Source organism: Aptenodytes patagonicus, chromosome 5 (genome assembly GCF_965638725.1).
Source record: "Aptenodytes patagonicus chromosome 5, bAptPat1.pri.cur, whole genome shotgun sequence".
Classification (NCBI taxonomy): Eukaryota; Metazoa; Chordata; class Aves; order Sphenisciformes; family Spheniscidae; genus Aptenodytes; species Aptenodytes patagonicus.
Window position 1 is genome coordinate 76,437,856 of NC_134953.1, and position 20,363 is coordinate 76,458,218.

Below are 20,363 nucleotides of genomic sequence, written 5' to 3' on the forward strand. Positions count from 1 at the left end.
AAGTACAGCACTCTCCATTTAACCTCCCCTCCTACGAAGCCCTTCTTAAGAAAAAGAAACAAACTCTCTCAGTTACGTCCTAATCATTGCACCTTTTAAGTCACTCTCAGTAACATCCCATGATTTACAAATTCAATACCCAATCCTCAAATTCACACCTGAGTTTTGTTTTGAGGAATCAAGTTAGAGTTCCAAAGTTTGAAAGAAATGCCTACATACAAGAACTTGCAAGACACTTAGCCACAATTATGTGCGTACAGAAGCTTTGATAATATTTCAAGCAATCCTCCCTGCAAAACCCCTCAAAAAAACCTCAAAAAAACAAAAAAACAAATGCCAAAAACAACAGGTCTGCTAACTTCTATCCATAAATTCATCTGCTTGCCTATCTGCTGCTGTACTATGTATTCTTCATAAACATAAACCAAGAACTACAACAATTAGCTCAGTAACAAAAGTCCTGCCAAACTATCCATACCTTTTTCTCGTATTGAATATAAACACTGCAAGGAGGGAGCCTCTTCAGCTGAAGACTCTGGAATGTCTCAAATACTTTAGCATATGATTCAAAGAATGTTTGACTTTACTAGATATAGAAACCCTGAAAACTTTACTCCCTAAGAGACAGTGTGCTTTGAACATCTGCCATTATGCAATCAACAATGGAAATGGTAGAAATCATAGCAGAACAATAGCCCAAAAGGAACTGAAATTTAATTGTACACATTCCCATTTGTTAAAATGCAGCATTTAACAAAACAGAGCACTTTGGAAGTCATACAAGTTTCCTCTAACTAGATGCAAACAAGATTGACTCATGCCAATATAATGTTAAAAATGCTAGGTGAATTTGTATTTATATATAGAGTGGCATTTCTCTTTCTTCAGTCTGTGATTTGGGAAAGTATATGGGAATGGAATCGGCAGGAGTCAGAATGTGAATTCAGAGAATTGGAGGGCATGAAAGGTTTCCAGTTAACTTCTGACATATCCTGTTTTTTTGTTACGGATGAGGGTGAGGGAATACAAACGAAGAAGCCTTTAAAATCAACATGGCATTTAGGAAAACAGGATGAGATTGGACATAGAATAAAATACATATCTGGTGGGCAAGACCAAACGTGCACCAAGCTCTAATTCGATGGGGTGTGCATCTCTTCACATCATTGCTCAAAACAAAAAAGAACCATACGAACGATGAAACAGATAACCTTCGCTTCCCCAAAACAACATACAAAATATTCTTCTACTCCTGCCCTCTTGGCTTTGGGATGCAAATACAAGCTTTCTGGCTCAGCTTGTTGTCATGAAAGCTTTCTGATGTTCACACAGCCTGAAGAAGTGTTCTGATGGTTCATTCAACCTGATACAGCTACGAGAATAAGTGTCCCTTCCACACCACAACGTACCACAACTAGTGCCAATGGCTGCTACTTTGTTGTTTCAGTACATTGGAGGAGGGGAAGTCGGGGAAAGGGAAATCTCCAGTTTGGCCTCAGAGACTCATGAATGGCGTAACACACAGTCCAAGGCTGTATATGCTCATGCTAATGGAAACCTTATAAAAGGCAATGGAAAAGCAATTTCAGAGTTCTGAATCAGACTCTCGAGCTATCTCAAAACTCTGAGTTATATCTAAACCAGTTTTGGACATTAAAAGATTCACACATCTCTCAAAGTCTTACTGATCTACAGCCCAGGTGATTCTCCCCGTTAGATCAAACTCTCTAAAGTCTACACCTGGTGTTATCATATCACCAATGGTACAATACTTTACTCAAAGTCTTACCACGCCTTTATCATTATATATGCTATGAAGCTAAGAGGGCTTAACACGGTTTAATACATCCAACTGAAGAACAACTGCCTTATGTTCTCAGGTCTTTACAAGATGGAGACAACTTTTGTGAAAGCCCTACTTAGTTTTGACACAGCAAATCTCCTCACAACCTCCTCCCACCCACCTGCCCTCCCTCCCTCAAAACCAGTAACAGTAAATTACGATGAGTGGGAGATACATTACTCTTTTCTCCATGCTAAGTTACTTGGCACATTTGCATGCACTATGCAGATACACACAGGAAATAATGAAAGTGATCGACCTTAATGGTGAAGAAAGTCAAGTTCAGGACAAAAATGAGATTAACTTCCTCGGATTTATTTTTTGTGTAGTAAGAGAATAAGTTAGGGAAACAGAAGGAGCGTGACTGAAAAGCCACTAAAGTTAACACATCATAGGAAGAAATACAGTTAAAACTATAGCCGCTATAAACCCAAGGTAGATTACATGTTCATTGTCTCCCTAGAAGCAATGTAGTCTTCTTCATTAGTATAACAAAAAGAGAGGATTCCTGCTCCCAAAATGGCTTAGAAGCAGCTTTCTACAACCTGTGTTTTCTGCCTTTTTTTTTTTAAACAAGATAAACTGATGCAGTAGCTGCTACAGCAAACAGGTCACAGGACTTTGAGAAGAATATTAAGGTTCAAGAACCTACAGCCTGTTATGATAAGGAGAAATAGATTGAGAAAGCATACGCAATAGTTCAAAGGCTTTAAGCTACTATCAGAAAAAACATGAGTCTGTCAAACATCAAAAACTCCCCACAAGATTACAGCCAGGTCAGTGCTTCCAAAGGGTCTTGAAGTGCTATCAAAATGTTCGTGCTGTCTTTCTCTCTCCTTATATATGTCATACATTTTCCACCCCCATACATCCTTGCACTGTAATCTGACAATCTATTTAAAATATTATTTTTCACTATTATTCTCAGGCAACAGAAGGCACACAGGCCAGGATAAGTTATCTTCGAAATTTCTCTGTTTCGAGATGAGAGAAACAGATAAACCCCACACTTCTCTTCACGAGTTTTCACAGGTAGAATGCCTTGATATCTATAAAAAATGCCATGAAGAAATTATCATTGAGGAGGATTCAATAACAAGTAGAGATCTCTTCATTTGGCCTATACTACGAACTTATCCCAGAAACTTAAGTGCCCGACCAGTTAGCTCAGTAATCCTGAACGGTATGAAGCCTTGACTTGAAATAAACATTCTCTCCCCATTTTGCTGGCAGCAATAGAGGACTTCACCAAGGTTACAGTCAAATCTAAGCATTTTTCAGCTAATGCTTCAAAATACAAGCTTTTGTTCCTCCTTTAGTATAGGAAGTCATTTATTATTTTGCCTGCTCCTGTTCCCACAATGTTACTGGAAAAAACCCCACAAAACAACCCACTCTAACTGAAACTGAAGTATTTAAAAAACCTTTTCAGCAGTAACTATGCAATTAATTATTTTGAACTAACAACCGACTTACGGAAATTACAAATTTGGACAGAAAGAAGCGCTTTCTTTAAAGAAAGAACGCTCCTCTTTAACTGACAAAAAAAAAAAAAAAAAAAAAAGACACAGCATTTCCCTTCTGTCTACTCAGTGAAGTATCTCGGTATCTCGAGCACACCAGTGTTTTATACTTAAAGACTATTTAACAGATTTCCACGGGATCCCTTCCCACGAAACCTAAGCATTGGATCAAACGTCTCGGTAGTGACTGCCACAGCTATGGCACTTCCAGCAGCCCGCAAGCCAACGCCGGCAGGGTCGGGGCTCGCCCTGCTCCTCCGTTCCCTGCCCCGACAGAGGTGGAGGGACAGAGGGACGCTCACGCGCAAAACCAGCTTTTCATTCTCTGCCCGAGAAGACAACGCAGTCCCCGCCGTTACCGGTCCGATCGCTGCTGCTGCCGCCGCTTCTTTCCGGGCTTTCTGGGGATTAGTCGGAGGTTTATGTCCCGTCCAGGTCCCCCGGGGCTGCGGAGCCCCGCGGGCGGCGGTGCCGGGGGGAGCGGGCAGCCGGGCGGGAGGAAGGGGTGGCCGGAGGCCGGCGCCGCAACCACCAGCGGTCCGGAGCGCTTCCAGTAAGTGAACCGGGACGTTCTTCGGGAGAGCCCAACCAAGGTGTGGCCGTGCCGCGGCAGGAGCCGGCGCGTACACTTGCACCAGCCTGCCCTGAAGAAGAGCAGTTCGCGATAACCGAAGGGTGACTCAGCCGCAGCCTTCCAAGAGCGCCTTATCGCTCGCTCGCCCGGGCCGCGAAAGGACGGACCCGGCTCCGCGACTCTCACGTTCTTACCCCAGCAAACGCGACCGACTCCCGGGCGCCACTCACCTGGGGAGCGCGGCACCGGCGGGCGCGGGGAGGTGGCGTCGGGCCGGGCCGGCCCCTCCGGCCCCCCGCGGCCGTCGGCTGCGTGCAGCAGGTCAGGCAGCGCCGCGGCCGCAGGCGCTCTGAGCCGCGCAGCCAGCGCCGGGCCGCGATTTACGGCTCTCCAACCACACCCCTCCGCAGGCTAGTCAGGCCGAGCCTCGCCGAACCCCCCGCACACAAGCCGTTTGCGTGCGGTGACCTCTCCTCGCCCTTTTCCGTGGATTTAAGAGCCTGACTTCCATAATTTCGCCTCCCAAAGTAGCACTACAGCAAAAGCTAGCAGTTTCCCAAATCCACCCTGTTCACGGACAATTCAGAGTCTATTACATACTACACACACACAATTTACTTACGTTAGCAGACTCCCCCCTCATCCCACCACGTTACATGACGTTTGTGCAACAGGTCGGTGGTATAAAAGGCATTTTCTAAAACGAAGAGTCAAATAGCTGTAAAGGATCGAGAGCTATTGACAGAACAGATGGCTAGTTAACCTCCTTTTGTAAAGTACACCCTTTAAAACAATCGGAGAATTATAGACATTCATCTTTAACAAATTACCTCAGGCACTTTCAGCTGTACCACTGACTCAGCCGAAGGGCTTTTGCTTAAATAGAAATCAAGGCACACTCAGTTGACTTTTAAAGCACTGTCTAGATCAAATTTTTCTTTAACATTGTATTTGCCTCTTCCCTGTTGGCTCAGCCTGGCCAACGTTTCCCTGGGTTTGCCGCAGTTATTCCAGTTATCCAAAGCAATCTTGATAACACTGTTCTTTCCCTCTTGTCAGAATTCATAAGCCAACATTCTGCAAACCTCTTCACAGCTATCCTATCGGCATTAGCTTTCCAGAGGCAAATATTTCTCTGCCTAACCAAACATTTAATTGATTTTGACATTAAATATTTAATCCCTACCAGTTGTATGGTTCTTCTGTTTTGGGAGATCCTCTCCATGCACTATTTTCATTTCACTTTAATGTTCAATCCTTTCACTCTCTCTCCCCATTTTTACCAGGGCTAGTTTTAATAAGCTTCTGATGTATCTACTTCAGATCCTGACGACATGATGTTGCTGAAGTTGTGGTCCTAAACTACCTAAATGATAAATGTCAGTAAGGAGCAGATTATTCACCTTCCAGGACCTCTATGTTTTACCAAACCAATCATCAAAAATAAATGCATCTGTGATATTCTCACTCCAAACAAGTTAAGCGACATCCAATGGTGACAACAGCTGGATTAAAATTCCACATGGTGCCTTATCACAATGACATCTCTGGGTACTGGGTAGAACTAGGATATCTACCTCTTTGTAGTTTGGGTTTTTATGCATTGTCCAGAACACTGAATTTTGCAATAAAATATGTAAGATAAAATATCTTACAGCGAAATGAGTTTTTTTAAAAATGAAGCAATTCAAGACAGAAAGAGCACTGGACTTTCCTTTGAAGTGTAGCTAGAGCTTAAGAAACATTTAGCTCATCAAGACAAGATTCTTTAGCCATCATGTATGTTGCAGAAGTAGGAAAGTTTTTGGAAAAGTCTGGGAATTTTCATAGATATGAGTAGAATCTTTGCGTAAGACAGTATCTTTGCATCTTTCAAGTAAGACGAAGTTTACTATAACATGAGAGAAAAAAAATAAAGGCAGAGAGTGCTCAAATATGCAGTAAGGGAAATTAAATTTGTCTAATATACCAAGGCAAAGGAAGCTCACAGTGGCATTTCTGACTGGCGCTCCCCTTCCCACAGCAACCCCACTTTGGTTCTTCAAGGCAAGCATGAGCGGTAGGAAAGCATTATCACTGTTGGTATTGCCACACACCTTTTACTATAACAACTTCCAAAACAGAAAAGTTGAGGTAAATGTGGAAGACAACAGTTTCCCAAAGGATTCATTCACTGGTGCTAGGACATAAGTCACCACTTGTGGCATGCTGATGGATGCAGACTTCTACACTTACATAACTTTCTCCCCCCAAATTACAGAAAATTATAACATCATACTGACACTGAACAGAACCTTGACGTTAAGATCAAAATACAAACCAATTTCACACAAAATGAGGCCTAAATGCACAACAAAAACTCACTCCAATCTTTTTTCAATTAAGTTTTTCCCCAAATGCAATGACATTTGAGCCACTGGTGAACTAGGAAAGCTAGCAAATCTTGACTAGCTGATGGTACTCTGCTTTTGTCATTGCCACTTGTGCAAAACCAGGTAAGTACCGAGGACAGAGAGGTACCAGAAATGTTGCAGGCACAGTGACGGATTCCACAATTTCACTGCCACAAGTAACAATCTATGGAATTTCCCATAGGATATTTCAGGCACAATCTTTCTTCAAAATATGCCTGGGGGAGGGAGGGGAAGAGCAGGGGAAAAGAAAGAAAGGAACCAAAACCAACGGACTGTGATTCCATCTTGGACACCAAAATGCCTCACTAATATGTCCTGTGCAAGCAAAATTGAATTACGGTGAGAATACAGAAAGAGGAGTTAAGATACCTGGATTACACTTTCAGTTCTAGTATTCTGACCCATTTACTTCATGTATGACCTTGTTGTGGTTTAACCCGGCAGGCAGCTAAACACCACACAGCTGTTCGCTCACTTCCCCCCTGCAGTGGGATGGGGGAGAGAATTGGGGAGGGAATAAAATTCGTGGGTTGAGATAAAGACAGTTTAATAAGACAGAGAAGGAAGGGAAAAAATTAATATTAATTTAAAAAGTATATACAAAATAAGTGATGCACAATGCGATTGCTCACCACCCACCGACCAATGCCCAGTCAGTTCCCAAGCAGCGGTCGCCACCCCCCGGCCAACTCCCCCCAGTTTATGTACTGAGCATGACGTCCCATGGTATGGAATGTCCCTTTGGCCAGTTGGGGTCAGCTGTCCTGGCTGTGCCCCCTCCCAGCTTCTTGTGCACCTCCAGCCTGCTCAGTCGGAAGAGCATGGGGAGCTGAAAAGTCCTTGACTAGTGTAAGCACTGCTCAGCAACAACTGAAACATCGGTGTGTTATCAACATTATTCTCATTCTAAATCCAAAACACAGCACCATACCAGCTACTAGGAAGAAAATTAACTCTATCCCAGCCAGGGGAACCAGGACAGACCTATACTTACATTTTTGTAACATACATCAGAGTGGTAGATATTTTTCACAGGGAAGATTGTATAGTACTTTATCAGTTTATCAAGTGGAAGATGCTACAGAAGTCTACACTATTATTTTCCTCATTGCATAAAGGAAAATGTCTGGCTTCTTCTTTATCTAAACCATATGTTCCACAGTTCAGGTAAAAAAACATCTAAAAGCATGCCAAAAACTCAGATCGGTTAGCACATAAGATGTTCTCTATTGGCTGATTCTAAAAACTCAGGAAATTTTCAGGCACTGTAATTACATAGGAAGTAATGTCATGGTTCATTGTCATGTTTTATGAATAAGAACTAGAAAAGGAGAAGTAATTTCCTTAGTAACATGACTGGGTGCTAAGTAATGGGACTGGTAGCTGGGCAGCCCTGCATAAACTGTGATTATTCTTGTATGAGTCACTACATCCTTTTCCTAAGAGTTTTATTGTCTTCAGATGAAATTGAAAATTGGTCTTTGTCTTCACATATGACAATTTACACAACCCATCCTGGTACGTACTTGATGCAAAGCTGTTAAAGAGAATTCGTCTGCAAGCTGTAAGAATGAAGAATTCGCAGGACTGCCTACACTAGCTATAGTAGTTGAGAGTTACTTTGAGTTATGCTAGGTTACATTCCTTGTTGCAAAATTTTTGTTGTTTTCATACTTTGTATCTACTTTGGAAATGGGTTTACTGAGATGTGGGATGAAGTCTGGAAGCACCAATGTCCTGAAACGAGCACAGCACCTCCGTCAAGCCCTCCCCATCAGCATTCCGTGTTGACCTGCCATACCCCATAATCATCTGTTTATCTATAAGGCATCATGCTGTCTGTGTATCACCTTGCCACAGAAACGTTAGTGGTGAAGCACTGTTCTTCGTGACATCAGCCTAGGGGAGGCTGAGAAACCAGCAGTGTGCTGGCCATCGCTGGCCACACATCACGCACTACTATGGCCTTCTGTGGTCACCCTTGACTTCTGCTTTCTGAAGGAAGGGATTATGTACAGGTGCATCTTTTCACCTAGTGCAAAGACACTTACACAAGCAGCTATCTAAACAGATGAGTGAGGAGGAACATAACTGGGACCTAGGTCCCAAGACCTGGGATGCTGTAGCTTGCGTACCTTAATCATGCCAAGAGTTGGGTACTTGCCAGTTCTTGAGAGACCATTTTCAAAATGTGCCTGGCTTACGGTAACAAAAGAGATGATGGGACAAAACAAGAGGATTCACTGGAACTTTTCAGTTTGACCTTAAACATCAGAATTCCAGTCTTCCTAAAATGACTGGGAGAAAATACACCTACTCTAAAAGCACTGCTGTGCAGCTGCAATGATAAAATGCAGAAGTAACTACACAAGATGAGGACATGGTATGCATGGATCGCTCACACAGCAGTTCTTGTAGATTTCCTGATAAACAGAAGTCAAAGCACATTTCTACTGTAGACTTGTCCTAGAAAAGAAAGGACCCAAACAAACAAAATGCTACATTCCCTCAACTCCCACAGATGCCACATAGAAAAAATAATGACCAGCGTAGCTGTTGGCTAGGAAATCAAGTTTATTTGCTGGTAATTTTCAAATTAATCGAAGACGTATCAGGCCAAATTAGAATGACAATACGAAGTGAAAAATGCTCCACTACTTGAAATCTGACAATATTTTGTTGGAAAACTATGAGCTATGGCAACTGTGCTTTCTAAGGTCCCCCCCGGCTGCCAACTGAAACAGACAAGTTTAGTCAGCAGCTAACCAGACCTCCATAACAAAGCTACCAACATCCAGTCTTGCTATTTGGTCTGTCTTGGGTCTGGAGACACCAGGTCTTTCAGAAACTCCCGAAGAGCTGTCTGTTATGAGTCAGAGTCAAGAAGCCTCGCGATCCCTAGCCTCAGAGAAGTTTGCAAGCAGAAATGTCCCATAGGTGATCATCCTGGAAATCATAGAATCATAGAATCATTGAGGTTGGAAAAGACCTCTAAGATCATCGAGTCCAACCATCGACCCAACACCACCATGCCCACTAAACCATGTCCCTAAGTGCCTCATCTACACGTCTTTTAAATACCTCCAGGGATGGGGACTCCACCACTTCCCTGGGCAGCCTGTTCCAATGTTTAACCACTCTTTCAGTAAAGAAGTTTTTCCTCCCATCCAATCTAGACCTCCCCTGGCGCAACTTGAGGCCATTTCCTCTCGTCCTATCGCTTGTTACTTGGGAGAAGAGACCGACACCCACCTCGCTACAACCTCCTTTCAGGGAGTTGTAGAGAGCGATGAGGTCTCCCCTCAGCCTCCTTTTCTCCAGGCTAAACAACCCCAGTTCCCTCAGCCGCTCCTCATCAGACTTGTTCTCCAGACCCCTCACCAGCCTCGTTGCCCTTCTCTGGACACGCTCCAGCACCTCGACGTCCTTCTTGTAGTGAGGGGCCCAAAACTGAACACAGTATTCGAGCCTGTGCGGCCTCACCAGTGCCGAGTACAGGGGCACGATCACTTCCCTACTCCTGCTGGCCACACTATTTCTGGTACAGGCCAGGATGCCATTGGCCTTCTTGGCCGCCTGGGCACACTGCTGGCTCATGTTCAGCCGGCTGTCGACCAACACCCCCAGGTCCTTTTCCGCCAGGCAGCTTTCCAGCCACTCTTCCCCAAGCCTGTAGCGCTGCATGGGGTTGTTGTGGCCGAAGTGCAGGACCCGGCACTTGGCCTTGTTGAACCTCATACAGTTGGCCTCGGCCCATCGATCCAGCCTGTCCAGGTCCCTCTGCAGAGCCTTCCTACCCTCGAGCAGATCAACGCTCCCGCCCAACTTGGTGTCGTCTGCAAACTTACTGAGGGTGCACTAAATCCCCTCATCCAGATCATTGATAAAGATATTAAAGATATTAAACAAGACCGGCCCCAGTACTGAGCCCTGGGGAAATAATGCAGGAGAGTTTGAGGAGTTATATAAACCTTAGCTCATTCAGTGACAAACTGGAGCATGAACATGCTCTGGCTTGCTGGAGTTTCTGGCTACAGCACATTTAATTTTTGCAGACCTAGAAGAGTACAAACTGGGCACATATAATACCAGATGTCTGACCTTCATTTACTACTGGCTAAAAACTTGAGTTCTGACAAATCAGTATTTTCCAACAGGAATTGGTTTACTGTTAAACTCTTCTAATCTGCAGCTCATTATTGTAAGTCTTAAGTCAGAAAGAAACCAAAACTTTTGGAAGGATTTGGAAAAAAAAGTTTTCACTGTAGCTACCAGAAGTTAGCAGAGCTACAGAATTTCATGTGTTTGAGTCAGCTAGTATCAGCCACTGCTAGAACCAAAAAACCTAAGTGCAGCCCTTGTCAGATATAATACAAGAAAACTATCATCATTAACAAAAAACAATTAGTAGTAAAAAAATTAGTAAAAATAAATTATTTCACATATTCTGTGACAATAACATGTTGTGTTCCTCCCTCCCCCCTTCAATTTGGTATTGAAAATCGTGTCAAACAACTTGTGCTGGCATAGATTAGACAGACCTGTTTCAGAAGTTTGAAATACTTGGGTAAAACTGCACTAAACCCAGCTTCTTTTATTGACTAGTTTTGGTAAATGACATATTAAACTGGAACACAATACCAGAAAGAAGCTGGACAAGGTTTTGTGGGTTCCTTTTTACCAGGGGGTCTATTTACCTCTCTTTGCTTCTAGCAGTGGAAGAACTGTTACCATGGAGCTAAGATTTCCTTGTAAGCTTCTGTTTTCCCATGTTTCTGTAAAAAGTCTCAAATACAAGGGAATTAACAGCCTTTCTTTGCATGTGACAGATGTTGGGGAGTTTTTCATTTAGAACATAACTGATGTAGAGACAAGGGTAAACAGAAGGCCAGAAAGCAGCAAGAAACAGATTTGGAACTTTCAACAGATGAAATGGTACAGAGGTATATGTTTACAACTTTGTAACAGCATCTACATTTCTGACCTCCTCAAACAGAAATGGCAACAAACTTCGCATCCTTGTATCTCTCAGTGAGAGCAAAATAGACCACACAGGTAGCAATACCACCTCTAACTATTATGCAGATGAAAGTGTTCAAAGCAGCCTCCTCTCCATCTATTGGCAAAGCTACCAGAATACTTTAGCACTAGTCTGGAATCTGCCAGGTTGACACTACATACCACTGCTCCAAAGCACTCTGGTTGTATTTGTAATGTTTCAAAGAGAAGCAAAAAACCCAGAATGAGTAAAAGGGCTTTATCTGAGAGTGACAAAGGCAAGATATTTGGGTTTGACAAGGCAAAACCGGTTATGGCTTTATGCTAAATATTTTGGCCATCTAATAAAAACACATGAGGGAGTCCCTCAATTATTTTACACCTTCTTGGAAGATGGACTTGTCTCTATTTATATTGTCCCAAGCACAAGCAAGGATCTGTACTGCTTGCTCATCTTTCTTCTTAATAGCACACATCTTAGGTCTTCTATATAATGAACGACAAGGAGAAGACCCACATGGCAAGAAAGCACTTCATATTTAACTTTATACTACTGCAGCACAGCAAGAAATACAACATATGCAGAAACAGTTATTTAAGAATTTAAATGCAAAATCTCTTTTCCCCACCAAAAGCAGGAAGTTATGGAATATTAATTACATTTAATCTAATTCAGGTTTTGCATATTATTTTATATTCACCCACAATAAATTATGTCAATACATATATTTTATTTAAATCCATTAAGGCTGGCCTTCTTTGTATGACAAATAAAATTACAAAAGATCTAAATAAATATCCTATTAAAACTGCAATCTCTCTGTATAAGAAAATCCATACAAGAAAAAAAGGAAAGATTCTTTATACCTGTAGCCTCTCAAAGGAAAACACTCTAAGATATTAATGAAATCACATTAAGCCATAAAATGTTATTAATCAGAATTCAGCTCAGTAAAAGAAGGTACTGGAAAAACAAAGTTCTAGCTCTTAGAACACCTCATAAAAAACCCCTTCTTGTCACTTAGCTTTCTATATATCTTTCTATATATCAAAACTCAACTAATGATGTATAGAAAAGTACATCACGAATACTTACAAATGTACACAAACATTTTAATAGTCAAATGATACAAAGCTTTCCAAAATAATTCTGTATTTAAATTCATGGTTATAAAGGAACCAAGAAATATCTCCCATGTCAACATCCAAGGCAACATCCAAGGTATTTTTTTATTATATCAAAATAGACATTTGCATTTATATACTTACATTACCCTCTCTATAGGTAACATTTCTACCGCACCGAAGGAGCCGGTCACAATATCGTGGGATTCCTCAACACATCTGAAGCATGATTTATTCTTTTACTATAGGTAATAAATCATAATAAAACCACACTCCTAAAGACTGTAGCACGATATGGTAACATGATTAAATATCACTTTGTCCCAATCCCACATAGCATCCCACATACCATCAAAACCTGCTTTAGTTGTATTAGAGGATACTGAGAAAACCACGGCTCCTTCCTGGAGCGCTACTCTGTAAGTACCGGGCTATAGCTTTCACGATGTCTGTCCTGAGCTGCTCATCGTTACAGGACAGAGTGCTATGCCTCACGCTCTGGGAAGGAAGACCTTCTTGTGCAATACAGGAGTCAGATTACACCTAATTTGTCATCAGTTTCTCTCATACCAGAAGAAGCTACTTCTAGAAGAGGATATGTTATTTCCTGGCTTCTTTGCAATGCCAATCAAACATTTCTAAGACTACAAAAAGGTTCTAGATAGCCGCTGAGAACATTCCTATAAGCACAGACAGAAGCACAGCCCATATTTTGCTTTACTTCGGAGTGGCTTAGTACCCGAATTTTGGATGCATCTTGATTCCATATTGGGACAAGCCCAGGCAAGCTGCAGGCCCCACCCTCTGACTCTACAATTTCCCTGGAACAGAAAACAAAAGGTACATCTCAAAGGAGTCACAGCATGCTATGAATACATGAATGGATACTGGCCTAGATGGCAGGACACCGAGATCCAGAATGTGCTGCAGTGCACATCAAAAGTAAAGTCAAGATACAGGCAAAAGGATTGTGCAAAGAGTATTTATGGCTCTTCACATTCATACCTTTTTGAAACTTCATTTTTGTTAGATTAAATTCTTAGTATTCTGGGAAAGCATCACTACGGGTTGGTGTGCTCTTTCACATTTCACTTGACACCTACTTTGCCACTACCTGATACAAGATCCTGGACTCGAGCAACTATCAGTTTGACTCAGTACACAGCCATGCGGTCATCTGTTCATGAAACAGTGGTAGGAAATATGTTCAGAACTGGTAACAATTTTGCACTTAGGAAGAAAGTTTGAAGAAATTGGAAACATTTTTCCACTTGCGTATTTTGATTAGCAAGGAAATGAAATATAGTGATAAGCCCTAAGCAAATATTTGAGATCATCAGGATTTAGAGAAAAGGAAACAAACGCTTTCTTGAAATTTGGAAGGCTGCACTCAGAAGAAGAGATGAAATGTTCCAGGCCAACTGCAGTTGTAGCTTGTAGGCCTAAATTCATTCCACCAGCTGTCAGCACTTGCTGAGTGACCTGCCAGGAAGTCAGCCATCCTGGGATCTCTCTACAATCAACAAAAAAAATATAGAGACCTACATAAGGTAATTCAAATTGAAAGTGGACTGAATTATCTGCTGAATTCATCTGTCTCTTTCTAATACCCAGAGGGAGCACAGTGACTTGCCTCCTAACAGAACATCTTCAGCTGCAGTTTCACTTCAGGCAGCGGGGCTGTTTCAGCCACCAGGGCTCACCTCTGCTGTCTCTTCCTTGGCCGTTCATACTTGTACAAGTGTTTGTGCAGCTGAACAGTGAACTGGCTGGGGACTTGATCTGGATGAATATGAGGGTGTCGTGGTTCATCGTGAAAAAAAGTTTTCAGCCAGATAAATTTCCCAATGGGTTCACCATGCAGCTGCAGGATAGTTTTACAAACAACAAAAGGAATGATACAGAGATGGGAAAAAGCAGCTAAAGGAAAGCTGAAGAGGGCACAGACTGCTTAGGCTGGCATTTTGGAAGCCCAGCTTCAATTAAGGTCAAGAGTCAATGGCACAGCAGCCTTTCAGTTTTCTAATACTGATCAAAAATATCAGAGCCCCATTGTTCAAAGCACTGATCCACTCTAAAATTCATTCTGCTGGACTGAAGTGGTTTAACAATTTTGAATGGTTATTTTTCTACTGATTACCTAATGCTACTCATGTCAAAGCAATTATTCTAATCACTTCCCTACCATTGGCTGGCATAAAGATAGCGTAAAAGCACAACGGTAGTGAACTTCGTATTGTGTACTCTGCCTAATTCAACAGATATATGTGATCACGTGCATGTATTCGATCCAGGTCAAATGTGTTGCTGGGCATTATGTTAATTACTGTGGAAACACAGCTCAGGTAGCTAGAGTTAGACGGTATGAATCCAAGTCTTAGTGTACCGAGACATGTTCTGTTCAAAGCAGTTTCAGAACCAGATAACATTTTAGAAAACAGAAAATGTTTTGACAAAATTTTCCAAAACTTAACTTCACTGTACAAAGAAATGCTTAGTCCTATAAAATTAACCTTGTGAAAATGCTTACATATTAAAGTGACATCACATTAAGCACTGTCTGGAAACTGTTGAACCAGCAACAAATACAATAGTGGTGTTTAAAGCTCAAAATAACAGCAAACAGAATAATATCGCCTTTGCTCCGCACTGGTAAGTACATTAGTAGGACATTAGTATTTATTTAATAGAATGGAAGATTTAAAAAAAAATTTTTTTCTGATGTCTGACTTCAGTACAGTTCAGTGCTGGAAAACAAGAATTTCAGTGTAACTGATTAGGCACTTTGCTCCTAGACACAGCACTCTGTCACAGACAGACACAAAACAAAACCATGTCATAATAGGCTGGAGACTAGATAACAACCATTAGTCCCTACTGTGAAAACAAAACAGTCTGCACTCATGTATGACTGACTGAGCTGATCTGTTTTGCAGCCTTCCCAGAATTCTTTAATACAATAGGCAAAGCTATCTAGGATGTAAATATCCTGGTGTAAACAGAACAACTCAGAGGTCATTTTGGCTCTATTTTTCAAGCACATAATTCAATTATACACTTAATTGTTTTCATTAGCCAAAACCAGAGAGTGAACAAAAACATTGCTCACCAAGATAAATTCCCATAAAAATATGAACCACCGCTACTTTTACTAGAACTTAGCTTAAAGAATTCTAGCACTTAACTGCCAAAAAAAGAGAAACAAATGGCATCATGCTGTCACCTTGCAAGACGTAAGTCCAGAGGCCAAGAAATATATACACTCCAGTTTGGAGATAAAATGTTTGACTCAAATTCAAATTCACTGAAATCACCAGCAGTACGGCAAGACTAGATTTAGCTCAACATATCTGAAGCGGAACAATCACGAGTTGTAGCTATATTAATAGAATTTGGAATGTTCCAGTGAGTTGATTGAAATGTTACATAACTATCTATAAATCAATTCACCATGTGAATGGCAGTTTGAACAGTCCTTTCCTCTGAAAAAATGTTACATTGAGAACTGTAATATATTCCTCACTCCACTACCTGAAAAGGTTACAAAATGCAGTCCCAAAGCCACATGAAAATAGATTCTAATTGAAATACGTCTAGTTTCACTGCAGTAATCAACTTGAATAATTTCCTAATCTGTTCACAGTAGCAGTTAAAAAATGTCATATTTATATTCATATTTTAAAGAAAGTTAAACCAATTAATTGTAGAAGTTACGTAATTGTTAAACCAATTTTGAACTCCTCAGAAAACATTGAGAAAATACACTGATCTACTTGTACACAACCAGTTCTAGTTTCTTCTGAAAAGTTAAAGTAGCTAAACACATTTTATGAATATTTGATTCCTACACATGTTCCAAAAGTCTTTTTATCTTGACCAAGAGAGGGTAAAAGCAGGAATGTTAGTCAAGTGAATCACTGCTTCACAATAAATTTGTAAAAGCCTTAGGCAGTGATCTTTAGAATTATTGGGCAGACTACATAATACTTGTATCTTGTTATCTTGTTAACTATTCTCAAAATATCCTGTACAATAAGTCATAGCTGAGTAACACCTCACTGTATCCTTCCACTCAGAATAGAATGTCTTACAGGGCTTGTTCCAACTCTCACGAACTTGAGTTGAATTTTGATGCTGAACTGATAAAGGCATCATAAAAGCAACAAAAGATGTAGCGATCAAATCTTAATTCATAGCAAAGTCCCAAATGGAAAAGGAGGGTCAGGACTGCCTGTGTAAACACTCTTCCTCTCTCCTCACTAGGGATGAGGTGGCATATACACAGAATAGTTTAGTTTAGACCTTTTGATATGATCTTTCCAAGCGAGGAAGACATTTGTGACACAGTCTTCCGTCAATTATGATCTGTTAACGTTACTGTATCTTGTTAAGCTGAAGACTGTGAGAGCAATAGAAAGTGATATGAAAGTGGAGCCTTTTCTAAACGACAACTTCTAAAAAAAGTACAGGTTATATTATTTTTTTAAAGCCCTGCCAAAAGATTAATGTTTAGCTATTCTTCTTATTGTCTATGTAAAGTACCCCTGTGATCTGTATTCAGAGCAGTATCCTAGGCTGAATCAGAGTATTAGTTTGTCCTCTCTTCGTGAAAGGAAAGTTGCCTTAACTCATTCTCTTAGTCTTTAGGAGACAACATGGAAATGTCACCTCTCTTTTTTCCTACCTCCTGAAGCAGCAGGATATCAGAAATGATGTGTGTTCGGTGGACTTGATTTTCAATTCCCATTTATCTAAGATCGACTTCTGATGGAGTACGTTCTGTAGCAAATGCCAGAGTAAGGAACATACTATACCTATTAGTCCAGGAGAATTCAAATTTCTTTCAGACAGGTTTGCTGTTTCTGATACTGTAAGCTACGTAACAGCAAACGTAAGTATATTTACGTGTTATATGAAGCCCCTTTGTCGTGATGAGCTGTGTCAGTGAAGGGATGAAGAATTTTTCTTTTAAAACATTAATTCATTGCCTCTAAATTTTTTCTCAAAACAGAACTGGCCAAGACAGCTGGAGAGTTTCTAAAAGCTATTACTCCTTTGAATAAAAAAACCCCAAAAGTGCTAGTATGCCAATTGCACTTAAGCTAATGAAGGAAGATAAATCCCAGAGTGAACTGAGGGGTGTAATAATATTGGAAAGGAAGGTTTTGGATAATCAAGAGGATATTCACTGTAATTAATAGATAACATGGGTTGTGACACTGTTTTGAAGAACATAAATTTCCAGATAATGCATTTGGGTAATCAAACCTGAGCTGTTCACTTTTATTCCCCTTTCTCTCCACAAAATCATTACTATTTTGTTTTCAAAATAAGCTGCTGAATAACTCAAGGCATTATTTATAAGCCAGTACAAAATTTCAATTTGGTGTTGATTTATAAGTATGTACAAAACTTCATTTGATGATGACATCTTTCAGAGCAAAAAGAACACACATCCAAAGCAGAAAATTTATGATCAAACGTATTTATTCTTACTGTTCTGTATTTTCACTGTAGATCAGATAAAGAGAAATACATAGGATGTACTCCATTTTGTTACTGGCAAGTCATATTACTAAAAGCGGCCTGTTCTAATGGAGATTTGACAAGTCAGGCCTAGGACCCTAAAATATAAAATCACATTGTTTCACTGTGTAAATAAGACAATTGACACAGATTTCTACTCTAAGTGAGCCACTGGTTTTGAAATTGTAAGTTTTGAATCTTTCCTTCAAACTAAAACCACTGCAAAAGCGTGGCATTCTTTGATTTAGACTGAGTAGTCCTCTAACTGCTGAAAGCCTCAATTTGTTGTGTCACTAGCTATAACTGTTTCAAAAGCTGTTAGGGAAATTCAGCCATGCCTGAAAATGTCATATCAAGTGTTTCTCAAATGATACCTCATATGCGTCTAATAACATGAAAGAAGGGAGTTGAATAATTATTACTCTTACTTTATCCCTTTCTAGGTTTACCCAAAAGCAAAAATTGGTACTAATGATGAATGCACATTTCAGTAGAAAGGATTTTTCAGCTTTGGCAACAGTGACAGAGGCTCCCTCTTCTTCTCTCCAAAAAACCCAACACCCTTCCCCCCAAACCCCAAAATCAACATCCAAGAAAAACCACACACAAAGAAGTACAAATGCAATATGCCTGCTCTTCAAACTTTAGCAAAAAGCTTGTAAGGAGGAGCACAAAAAGGGTTGGTGTTAACTCCAGTACTGAACAGCATATGCTGAGGGTAACACAGTGGGAGCTTTTACAGACACATTTTGTTGGGGTTTTTTTTGTAGTTTTAAAGAACTTGCTGCATTTTGCAGCAGACAACACTAATATGTGGAAATTTTATTTGCCAGGGAGAAGAGTCTCCTGCCTTGAAGTTTTCCTTCTTCATTCAAGATCATAAGTGCTTTCTGGTCTGGCTTAAGAACTGGCTAGAGCAGTGGACTGAAACCCAAGAACTCTGTCTTCTACTGCCATGAATTTACTACTTAGCTAAGAACAATTTAATTCAAGAAACTGTGCATCACTGTCCTCCTCAGCAAAACGGATATAATCATACCTTCTACTGCAGAGATAAAAACCCCAGTGTAAATAGTTATTAGTAATTATTTTTAAAAGTAGAAGACATCAAAGGCAATTACTTAGACTTTCAAGAACTTAGAAGCTTGGTTCAACATGGTTGTTAAGCATATGCCTAGTATTAAGCAGGTTAGTAAATATGTGAAGTCAGGGTAAGTCAGGCATTTTCTCAAATTAAAGTTTTGTTTCAGGAAAATATTCAGTTTGGCTGAGCAACTAAGAAATGATATAACGCTTGTAATCTACAGATATTGCAGAACTGAAATTCTGACTCATGGCCTTGAACTTAAAAAAAAAAGTCCACTGTATCCAGAATGAGGCACTAAGCATATTTTTAAGTTTTGCACTTCAGCAAAAACTTTTTACAGGCAGCTTTCAGGCTCAGTAAGCTGTAAACTATCTTTGCTGCAGGTTTTTTTTGTTTGTTGCCTGTCAAAACAACTGTCCCATAGTTCTATGCTACTGTCTTCTGTGTTACAATGGTAGTGTGAATCACATAGAAGCATGCTGGAAAACGTTATTAAGTCTTACTGGCTGAGTCCATTTGAGAAAGTAGAAAATGCTGTCCTTTTCCTAGTTGTGGCAAATTCTACTTATATTTAAAATAATTTTATTTTTATTTTGCTTGAATTCTGAGATTACCATGACACTCATTAAGAATTCTGGTATACAAGCAGCACAGATGTAACACAGAAGCCAATTTTAAATAAACTTCAGTACCACTTCATGAAACTTTGATTAGTGACAAAGAAAATTCTAAAAAAATTGTTTAAAAGTGAATCCAAGGATATTTTGAGTTATTGAGAATATTCGATTGTATTTTTTACATTTAATTTCCGGATTAGGAATACAGCCAGTCAGAATTAAAACATGTCAAAGCAGCGTTTAATCGATGATATAGTATGCAAGTGTAAATAAATGTGTACAGGGATGATAAGAACTGAAAACACAAAATAGACACTAAAGAGGAAATTTTGATCGAGACAGACCTGTGGGAAAAGGGCTTCCTAAGAATTTCTAAATAAATTTCTAGGGATCTTCAAGATGACTGATGTAAGGTCCTTCTGTAATGTGGTATTTGCTCAATAGAGAAGATTATTCTTAAGCCACATAGTATCCATTTCCCTATAAACAACTTCATATAACCATTAGCACATAAGTTTATATTTTATCTAGTTCTGAATTTTAAGAAAGAAACTTGTTTGATAACTTTTGCAGAACAAAAGTTATCTATGTGTTCTTGCTCTGGTGAGCGTGTCCATTTGTTCCAATCTGAGACAGCTAAAAGTAATGTAGGACAA

The 20,363-nt window shown here is 40.2% G+C and overlaps 1 protein-coding gene across 5 annotated transcripts in view; it reads right to left on the reverse strand.

The window, feature by feature from the left end:
- BCAR3 (BCAR3 adaptor protein, NSP family member) overlaps positions 1 to 20,363 on the reverse strand; it is a 118,785-nt gene that overhangs the window by 60,518 nt on the left and 37,904 nt on the right. The window contains exon 1 of one of the 5 annotated variants that reach the window (XM_076337757.1): positions 4,171 to 4,232. The exons of 3 other annotated variants lie outside the window; for them this stretch is intronic. The gene's annotated coding sequence lies outside the window, so the exon portion shown is untranslated. Of the gene's footprint in view, positions 1 to 3,725; positions 3,914 to 4,170; positions 4,233 to 20,363 lie in introns of those variants that run through there. One more of the 5 variants, XM_076337759.1, reaches the window with a different exon arrangement.